Source organism: Solanum stenotomum, unplaced genomic scaffold (assembly GCF_019186545.1).
Source record: "Solanum stenotomum isolate F172 unplaced genomic scaffold, ASM1918654v1 scaffold38100, whole genome shotgun sequence".
NCBI classification, from domain to species: Eukaryota; Viridiplantae; Streptophyta; class Magnoliopsida; order Solanales; family Solanaceae; genus Solanum; species Solanum stenotomum.
Genome location: NW_026034755.1, coordinates 133,853 through 144,634, shown reverse-complemented (window position 1 = coordinate 144,634; position 10,782 = coordinate 133,853). Strand labels below are relative to the sequence as shown.

General features: G+C 23.3%; 1 protein-coding gene across 1 annotated transcript in view; it reads right to left on the bottom strand.

The window, feature by feature from the left end:
• Positions 1–2,847: 2,847 nt before the first annotated feature.
• Positions 2,848–10,782, bottom strand: part of LOC125852672 (acyl-acyl carrier protein thioesterase ATL3, chloroplastic-like) — a 15,436-nt gene continuing 7,501 nt past the window's right edge. The window contains exons 6-8 of the mRNA XM_049532390.1: positions 6,354–6,363; positions 3,962–3,965; positions 2,848–2,861 (exon numbers count right to left, since the gene is read on the bottom strand). The gene's annotated coding sequence lies outside the window, so the exon portion shown is untranslated. The remainder of the gene's footprint in view (positions 2,862–3,961; positions 3,966–6,353; positions 6,364–10,782) is intronic.

The window sequence follows — 10,782 nt, the reverse complement described above, 5'->3', positions numbered from 1 at the left end:
ATTTTCTTTATTTTTAGAGAAATGGGCAAATGACCCCCCAATCTATTACCGGATTTCCAACTACACACCTATTCTCCATNNNCCCCCCCCCCCCCCCCCGAACTACTTTAAAATAGAATAAATAGCCCCTTAAGTGCTGAGTTGGCATAGAGAGTGTATTTCACTCTCTTTGAGAGAGTGAGTTGCCTACTTTATTAATTTCCATTTTTTTTCTAATTTTTTGTTTTCTCTTTCTTTCTTCTTATTTATCTATACAATTATACATTTTTCACCATTATCATTGTTGAAGCTTTTTCAATGGATGTTTGGAATAAAAATTATCAACAACAAATGCATTTAATGAATAAATAATTTTTCAATAAACTTATTTAGAATATATCTAACAAATTAAATTTATTGTTAAAAAAAAACAAACCCATTAATTAATTGATTCAAGAGTAACAAAATCAAAGTGAAGTAATTGTATATTTAAAAAATATTTTCAAACTTAATAAAAGAAACTAAAACAAAACAATTTCTTCTACATTTTAAAAGAAGGATCCTACATGTTCTCCTAAAATCCATGAAGAATCAAAATCAAAAACTCAAATTATAAATTAATGGGATAAGGGTCTGAAAAATACCCCAACTTTGGTCGAATTTGCTGTTGCGATACTAAACTTTCATGAGGACCTATTACCTCCCTAGACTATTTAATAGTGCATTTTTTACCCCCTAAACTATTTAATAATGTATTTTAAAGGTATATATATGCCCACGTGGACACATTACTATTTATAATTTTGCATTATTTTTTATGTCCACGTGGGCAAATATATATGTTTAAACTACGGTATTAAATAGTCTAAGGAGGTAATAGGTTCTCATGAAAGTTTAGTATCGCAACAACAAATTCGACCAAAGTTGGGGTATTTTTCAGATCCTTATCCCTAAATTAATCATGAAAATTTTAGAGGGAGAAATAATAAAGAATGGGAAAGAGAGAGAGGTTTCTCAAATTGGCGTTACAAATTGATCTTCTCATCCGGGATTATTTTGAGTTGTCGACGGAATCTTCAAGGGATTAATCTAATCTCGAATATTCATGACCCATTTAATGTGTATCTAAAATTGTCTAAGGAGAAAAATCGAACGAAATGTAAAAAAATGTGAAAAAATTATTGAATTAGTTGGATGAAAGATTTGATTAATTAGGACCACTATCTTCTAGACTCTAGAGATTCGGAGTAGATGAAAAGGTGAGTTGAATTTTCTTTTTTTTAACATGTTAGAGATATAGTAATTTATTGAGGTAAAAAATGGTGTTTAGTATAGATAGGGTTGAAGAAATGATTGGGGAAAAAAGAAAGAGGAAGGAGGAGAACTTTTTTTATAAAAAAAAAAAATCATTAAATGGTGAAATACACGTGTCAAGTGCTTGTATTTCACCACAAGACAGATGTCTGATAATGACATTTCAGGAAGGAAATAATTCCACTTTAAAATAGTTCAGGGGGTAATAGGACCCCCATGAAGTATAAGTGTGTAGTTGAAAATCTGATTATAGATTGCGGGGTTATTTGGCCATTTTCTCTTATTTTTAACATAAAAATAAATTCTATAGTTGTTGGCAGTGACACATGTCATCTTTTAATTAGTCATTTTTGCCACATCATAGCAAGTGTATCACACACACTTTATTTTTTTTACTCATTATCGAAAAAAATCTAATAAGAACATGTTTTGGATAGATTAAAGCGTTCAATAGGTAGTAGTCCTAGTTAAGGTGTCTAAGTGAATTATATGGACAACTTTAATGGGCCATAGATGACTTAAGCCTTTAGAATTTGTATTTTTTAAATTAATAGATTGTTGCACTAATGCATGAAAAATCATGTATATACTTATTAATTTTATTTGTACAAACCTTCAATTCCAAAAATCAAAGACGACCTTTAATTCTTTTTTATTATGACGACGTAAGATTTTAAAGAAGTGAAAATTACAAGAATATACAATTTAAGACTTTTATTAACATATTATGCACATACTTCTTTTTAATTACCAATATGGCAAATACTTGATTTTTCGTGTTTTATTAATATTATTAATTTAATATTAAACTTTCTCTTCTTCTTTTTTGGATTATGTGCATAATTAATGGGGATGGATAAATATGATATTACTTTTTTCTTATTTTTTAACTTCCCGTGGTTACACGTTTTCTTCTTTTCCATTTTTTTTTATCTCTCTTCCCTTTTGAGTTAATCCATGTATGTAGAGAAACATATTTATGTATTTGACCATATATTCTCTCCATAGCATTTATTTTTGTTACTTTTTATGTAATCTAGTTTTGGCAGAAGTGTTTTCTCCATTGTTGTCTTTAGTTATTCTCAATAGTTCATATTCAGTTCATCTTCTTTAGTTTTATCCTCTAGTTTTGGTATTTTTGATCAGTTTGATGCATATTTTTTGTTCATCCATCTAACTATTACATATTGTTACAATGTTGGTTCCATTATGGTATCAAAATACAATTTTTATTTAGTTATCTTTACAAAATCACGTAGTAATGTTGGTATATATTACCAACAATCAAGACATATTATACCAACAATTGAAATGATTATATAAGTTTGATATTCAAAAAGGTAAATTTATGTTTATCTCAGAAAAAATTGTAGTTTATTTTCACCAAGAAAACAACAATGTACTAAACAAAGTTCCCTTAAACAAACACCCAAAAACAATTGTTATAACATTTATTACTCCGATAATACAAATTAGCCAATAACTTTTCATTTTACACCAATATTACGAAAATCATATTTTTGAATGCTTAAAATATATATTTAATACATACCCACATATATATCAAACTTTACAGAGCCATTTTCTTATATAAATTTGGTATATAAAAAACTTAGTTTATATCATTAAATATCTCAAAAAAAATAAATATGAATTTTATTCTAATCAAGAAAACAACAATGTGTTATTCAAACACACAAACACCAATGTTACAACATTCTATACACCAATATTATAAATTATTAATTCAAACATTCACCAATATTAGTACAAAGTGAAATCAACATCCTCCAAAATTAACTGAAATTCAATAAAACCATAAAATATCCAACAACATAAAATATTAAATAAAACCAAAAAACAATTATAACACAACAATGTTACTTCAGAGGTGGAAATTTGGGGCAAGTCTTCTTGTTATGCCCAGGTGTACCACATTTACTACAAACCTTTTGAAGTCCTTTCATTGAATCTTTTTTTTACAGATGGAATCTCTCATGTGCTTTCGCAAGACAATGGTTCGAGATTGCATAAGTGTCTAAAAAATTCGTATTATTGTAATAGGCTGAACAATAATCCTCGCGATGTTATTTCTGTATCCAATAGCAGCAATTGCATGACTACTTTCACGTGTTACATTACAACTTATTGTTAATCAAAATTCAAAACAATTAGTGAGATTAGTAAATAACTAGTACATGAACAACATATTACAATTATAATTTGATAAGAAATTCAGCAATATATATATATATATATATATATATATATATATATATATATAACAGAATGGTATTTACAATTTAATTTGACATAACAGATTGATTTTTATATTAATATACAGTATGCTTCGTTTATATTAGAATGGTAGTTGGTATACAAAATGGTTTTACCAATTAAGTTAGTATAATATTATGTTGGTATTTTGGTATGATATACACCAACACAAACTAATAAGTGTTTTAACCAATTTAATGTTTTTTCTTTATACTTTCGATGTATCTATCTTAAGCCTACCAAAAATTACATACACTACAGATTATTTAACAACAACGAAGTATACCACAAACATTACCACATACACCAAGCAAAGTTGGTATTTATAATTTATATAAAATATATCAAATTTACCAACACATTACCAAAAAATAAAGATATGCAAACAAACTATACTAAAATGATAATCATGTTGCTATACAAAATGACTTTAACTAATAAGATAGTATACCAATTTGGTTGTTATTTTGGTATGAAATAAATCAACGTAAAGTAATTAACAATTTAAAGAACATAATTATTTTAAACTTTCAATATATATACCTTAATCTAACCAAAAATCTCGCACAGTATAAACTACCAAGAAATTTAACAACAGCGACCTATAACACAAACAAGTGCGCATACACCAAGCAAATTGTGTTTTTTTAATATTATTATTATAAATTATCTAAAATTAATGAAATACACTAACACATACCAAAAAAAAACTTACTTATCTAAATCTAAAATATATTAATTACACCATCATACACATCACTAATATGGTCAAATTTTGAATAAAAATCACCGAAAAAATACCCAAATATTTTAATTTCATTTTGTAAACAATTCACCAATTCCGTAGCAACACCAAACAAATTTGGTGTATATTTATACCATATCAAATACGCCAACGCCATAAAACAAAAGACTATTATTGTCAGATTAAAAAATAGAAATCAAAAAAAAAAACCAAATAATTTAAATATGATATTTAAATCAATCACCAATTATGCCATGCTCTTTCCACACATACTTGTTGCATCCCATTGTCCATTGTGTTGAATTCGAATTGAAATCATGTTTATATCCATAATTGAAAAAACTTTAAGAATAGAAGAGGTAGAGCGCTTTGTTTTTGGTAAAATACGTAGTTTGATGATGGGAGAGAATTTGTAACAACTGCAGTTAAATGTGAAAGGGAAATATAAAATGGGAGAAATCTTCTATCTATATATAAAAGGAGAAGAAAAAATGACACATATCATTACCACAAATTTCTAGAATTTTAAATTTTAAATAATCAATAATAAATAAATATCAATCAATAATTTTAAATATAGTAATGTGACGTGTGTGTCTGTGAGCGATTCCTTTTTTTTTTTGGATAAATATTTTAAATTAATTAAACTTTATTATTTAAAATTACATCTAATTACATATCCTCAAATTATAAACCCACATTTAGAAGTTTCTTTTAAATTCATCATTTATATAATATCTATATGTCTATATAATAGGAGAAATCGAATATAATTTATGAATTATCAAAATTAATTTAAAATCCAAAACTAAAAATAAAAGTTGCAAAAAAAAAAGAAGAAAAAAATTGAAAAAATACTAATTATCTAAAATAACTGTTGCATGCAGTTATCCTCAATTTTTAAATTTAAAAACTTGCAGTTATTTTTTTAAAATTGAATAAGAAGCCATGGGTTCAATTTTATTAATCGGCTTGCAAAGTACCAGTTCAATTCATAGATTTCTCCCGTTTCAAGTTAGTTTTTACAATATATTTGAACATTATTCCATGGGTGAAGTGTTTGTGTTGTTCTTTTTCAGGTTTCTCCTACTTCTGCTATTGCTTTTGCTACTGTGTTTGCTTCTTTTTCATGGTTCATTTGCTACTAAAAGATCATGCAAGTATAACAACACTTCGGATTAGAAAGAAGACCCCTTTAAATTTGATGCAGATGCTTGAACAGTCTTCAAATGATCTTAGAAGTTTTAAAATTAAAAAATGGTGTCATTATTCCGTCAATAAATTTCAAAGCAAACTTAAATGATTTTGTTCTCATGTATTTTGGTTGTGTGAATTGGAACATGGGTGAAAAGAGCGTGTAATTTTCAAGACAAAAAAAAGTTTATAGATTTAACTCTAAGATATATAAACACTTTCCATTTCTCACCTCATCACATAATAACTCTCAGGAATTATTCACACAATTACACAATATAGAAACATATATTACATTATCACAAAATATATGAGGGCATTGAAATGAAATGAGATATAAATTAAATAAAGAGTAAATATTTCATCTTCTTTAATTTTTCTTAGCCATCATAATTTAAATGCTTTTCTTTTGTGTGTTGCAGGTTACATGAAAGCAATTATATCATACCAAAAATCAAAAGCAAGAATTTTATAATCCTTAAGGTGTGTTTCAAAGCTTTGTGTCAAAATTAATTTTAGACCACTTTAAATTATTTTATTTTTAAATATTATGATATTAGTGAAATGATTAATTGTAACTGAAATATTTTGCATCTCCTATTATATTATTTTTATACATTTCAGGATATTGAACGACTATTGAAAAGAGGAGTTGATCAAGTCAATCACCCTGTTAGTACCTATTTGAATGCGATAGTAATATAAAACTGAATTCATATTATTATTTTTCTTATCATGTATTTTGTAAAAAAAAAAAAGTTATTCACATTTAAAAGAAACTTTCTTCTCACTCTTTTGTTGGTGTAATTTGAAAGGACAATAAATTGATGATGGTGCTCTAGACACTCGACTTGCTTGCTCTTCATTTTATTAATTCTAATAATTAATGTATATGTCAAAACAATCCATAAATTAACAAGTGAATATTGAATTTTATAAATTTTTTAATTTATAAATTATAACATTTAAAAATATTCACACAACGCACAAGTAAAATTATCAAATCAAACTATTTATGTTGAATTTTTAATAAGCTATCACAGAAAAATGAAGATCAAGTAAATGACTACTATAATTATGATGGATAAGGATTAGTGGAGCAGCAATAACTGCATGACGACATGATTAGGAAGATAAGAGAGAAGATAGTTGGAGGGCTTGAACTATTAAAAATTGTAATTTTATCATTTTTTTCTTATTTATTATTCATTTATTTAATATTTAATTTAATTTCAGAAATAAAATAGTATATATAAATCCACATATTATTTTCTTAATTTAAATTAAGACAAGATAAATAAAGAGATTAGTTAAATATGATGTTTATCTTTTGAATATGATAAATAAATAATATAATAATTATGGATTTTGAATATGATCTATTGATTTATGTGCAATAAATATGCATGGTTGAAAAAAATATAAATCTAATAGTTAGATTGGTAGAAGTTATCAACAATAAACTTTTTTTAAAAAAAAATTGAATTGCAAAAAATAAATAAATCATGTATTTAATCAATTATGATGAAATAAATTAAAAATTCAAATGCATATGTATTTAAATGTGTAACTTTATATTGATAAAAGTTTATGTTATTATATGAGTATTTTCTATTAAAATAATTAACATATTCTTTTGATAATTTAAATTACGACAATATAAGTTATAAAATTCTATTCAATAGCATATTAAACACACTTTATATATGTGAAATCGTAAAAATAAATATAGGCAGGTTGTCACCATTATTGTTACTTTCGTAATTCTATATATAAGCAAAACATAAATAATTCCCAAGATATCTTAGACATTTTGGTTGAAATTGAGATGAATATTTGCCACTTATAGAAACATAGATAGAGGCTTAAAATATCGTTTATCGATCAAATAATAGCATATGATTGTAATTTCTACGACCCCGATAAGATATTGCCTTCATGATATAATTTTTTAATTGAAAATGGATATACTAATCTTTTTTCCTAAAATACTATCTCAAGTGATATGATAGGAACACTTTTTGGAAATTTATAGTGGTAACTCTATGATTTAAAATTTTTAAACATTGATACTAATATTAAGACAAATAATGTTTGAAGGAAATGAAAAAAGGAGTTATAAAAGATGACATATTTTGAAGGAAGAAAAATTCAACATAGAATTCATGTTATTCTCTATAACCCTATTGTTTTCGTTTGATAAGTAATTATGCATTTATCGATAAGGTCAAAATCTTAATAAACACATCACATGATCTTAAAAAGTTTTTTTATTGTTTTGTTGTAGACACATTATTTTTATTTTTTATATATATCTAACATGTGTTTTTTGTTTTAAAAAAATAAAATAAAGTTTATTCAGATGTTGTAATTGAGATCATTTAACTACTTTTTATTGTAAAAATAAATTACAGATTTATATAGCATTTTTCTATTTTTTTTTTACTGTGTATAGTTTGTTGAGTTATTTATAGTGCATAAATAAAATATAACTTATCAAAATTCTTTATTGAATAATCACTTATATATAAGATCAAACAATTGTTTCACTATGTGTATTTAATTAATTTCAATAAATATAAATGCATTTATTAATTATGTATTAGTCTTTTTTTTTCATGTTTATACTAATATAAAATAATTATTAATTATTTTAAGTTAATTAAATTGTCCATTAATAGTTTAACTCGAATTAAAATCAATAAAAAATATTTTTGAAACTTGTGTTTTTGAATTATACATATGTAAAATATTTAAATTTGTCTTTATTTTTATAGTATTAAACATTTTATGTGGAAAGTTAGAATTTGATTTTTTTTCGTTAAAAAAAATAATGATTTTATTAATAGTTCAACAGAAATATATTGTAAACTAAAAACGTATTTGATTAAAGCTATTACAATAATATTATAACAAATAAAGTTATGTATAAGTTAGGTTACTATGATCATATTAATAGTATAATGTACTACTATAATTACTTGAAAAAATAAATTAATAAGTGAATAATGAATTTTATAAATTATTTTAATTTTAAAATATTCGCACAACGCGCTGGTACGAATGCTAGTGTCAATAATTAGAATTAGAATGACACATGTCAACATCACAAAAAAATTAACAATTTTAAAATTCAAAAATTAATCAAAAATATTTTAATTATTATCTATCTTAAATTAACCAAAAAGATATTAAGGTTACTGTTGGAATCAGTTCACGAAAACTGTCAACAAATTTGAATTTTAAATTTTTCCTTTTTTGAAATACAATTTTAAAATTGAAGTACAATTTAATAATAATAATAATAATAATAATAACAATATAATAATAATAATAATAATAATAATATAATAATAATAATAATAACAATATAATAATAGTAATAAACTATCTATATATAATCTATCTATCTATATATATAATAGGAGAGAAAAAAACGTCACATGTCATTACCACAATTATTCTTAAATTTTAGTTTTAAAACTGATATTTTTAGTTAATTTAAACAATAAATTCATAAATTCAATTTTAAAAACAAAGAACAATATTGTTTTTGAGTTCTAAAAATTACATTAAGTTATGGAGAAACATTTTATTTTGGCAAATTTTAAAAGATCTAAAGAAAGAGGAATATTTACGAAAAATTACATATTTTTTAAAACAAATTAAAAAATAAATATATTTCTTTTTAATTTGTAAAACATTAAGAAATTTAAATTTGTTATTTTAAATAATAATCAAGAAAAAATCAATTTCATGTAATTGTAATCATATTTTCATCAAATATAATTAGGATATAAGAATGAAAATTAACTTAAATTAAAATAAAAGCTAAGTAAAGACTTTCACTAGCTATCCATGAATTATGGATCTGTGAAAATTGGACGTTTTAAATTTTCAAAAAATATGTTATAAATTTGTGTTTAATTTTTAAAAAAATATGTTTTAAATTTGTGTTTCAAATTTAGATAGGAGATAAGTTTGAAAATTAATTTCAATGAAAAAAAAATGATAAGTAAAGACTTTCACCAACTACCCACAAATTAGGGAACCCTAATGTGAAAATTGATATTTTTAAATTTATTTTATATTCTAAAAATATTAGCAATTTAATTCGTCTTTTTTTAAAAAAAAAAAAAAAGAGTTGTTCCAAGTAGTTACAACTTTCATCAAATTTGGCTAGGAGATAATTTTGAAAATTATTTTCAATTAAAATAAAATACAACATAAAGACTTTCACCAACTAGACTTGAATTATGAAATCCTATGAAATGTGAAAGTTGAGCATTTTTTTAAAAAAATAAAGAAAAAACTAACAATTAAATCCTAATTTTAAAAATAAAATAATTTAAACAATTTCAAAGTTATAATAACCATATCTTCATCAAATTTGTCTAGGAGATAACTGCACACACAATTTGAAATAATATCAACTCAAAATAAAGATATTAATGTTGTTATCTTTTTAATTTTTAGTTAATAAAAACAATGACAAATATAATAAGAATAATAATAAATAAATATAAAATAAAATAAAATATTTAAAACATTAAAAATAATAATCTGCCATTTGGATTATTTACAAATATCCAAAAGAAAAAACTATTTTTAAAATTACCTCAACTATTGTTTCTTTTTAATTTAAATTTTGTAAAAACTGACAATCTCAACAATATGTCAGTTTTGTCTCTATAATCGGTTACTTCTTTAATTTTTTTTACTTTCACTTTATGGTTGTATTTATTAAAATTATTTTTACCTTAAATCAAATTTCTATCATATTGTAGCACAATTTTAATACGGAAAAAAATATTTTGTAAAATCTTTTGGTTTTGAATAAAATATATAAAGAAAATGTATCAACATACCATCTAATCTTATGATATCAAATATTTCTTATGGAATGTTCGAATTAATAAATTACTAACATGATTTTTTATTCAAACGATATGAAAAGAATAAAGCACAAACAAATAAAAATATTTGAAGTATTTGATATGTGATCAAAGATAAGATGATCATAAAATTAATAGTATCCTTACAAAGAATTCAACCTATTATATTATAAAACTAAAAGCGTAGCTGATACAGTTATAGATATAATATTTTAATACGATAAAATAAATTGTGTACTAATAATATTAATTCAATGTGCTCAAATAAATAAGTTAATAATTTGTATTATTATTATTATAACAAATTAAATATATTATTAAGTGCATAATATATTTTATTAATTATCTTTAATTATAAAATTATTACATTTTAAATCA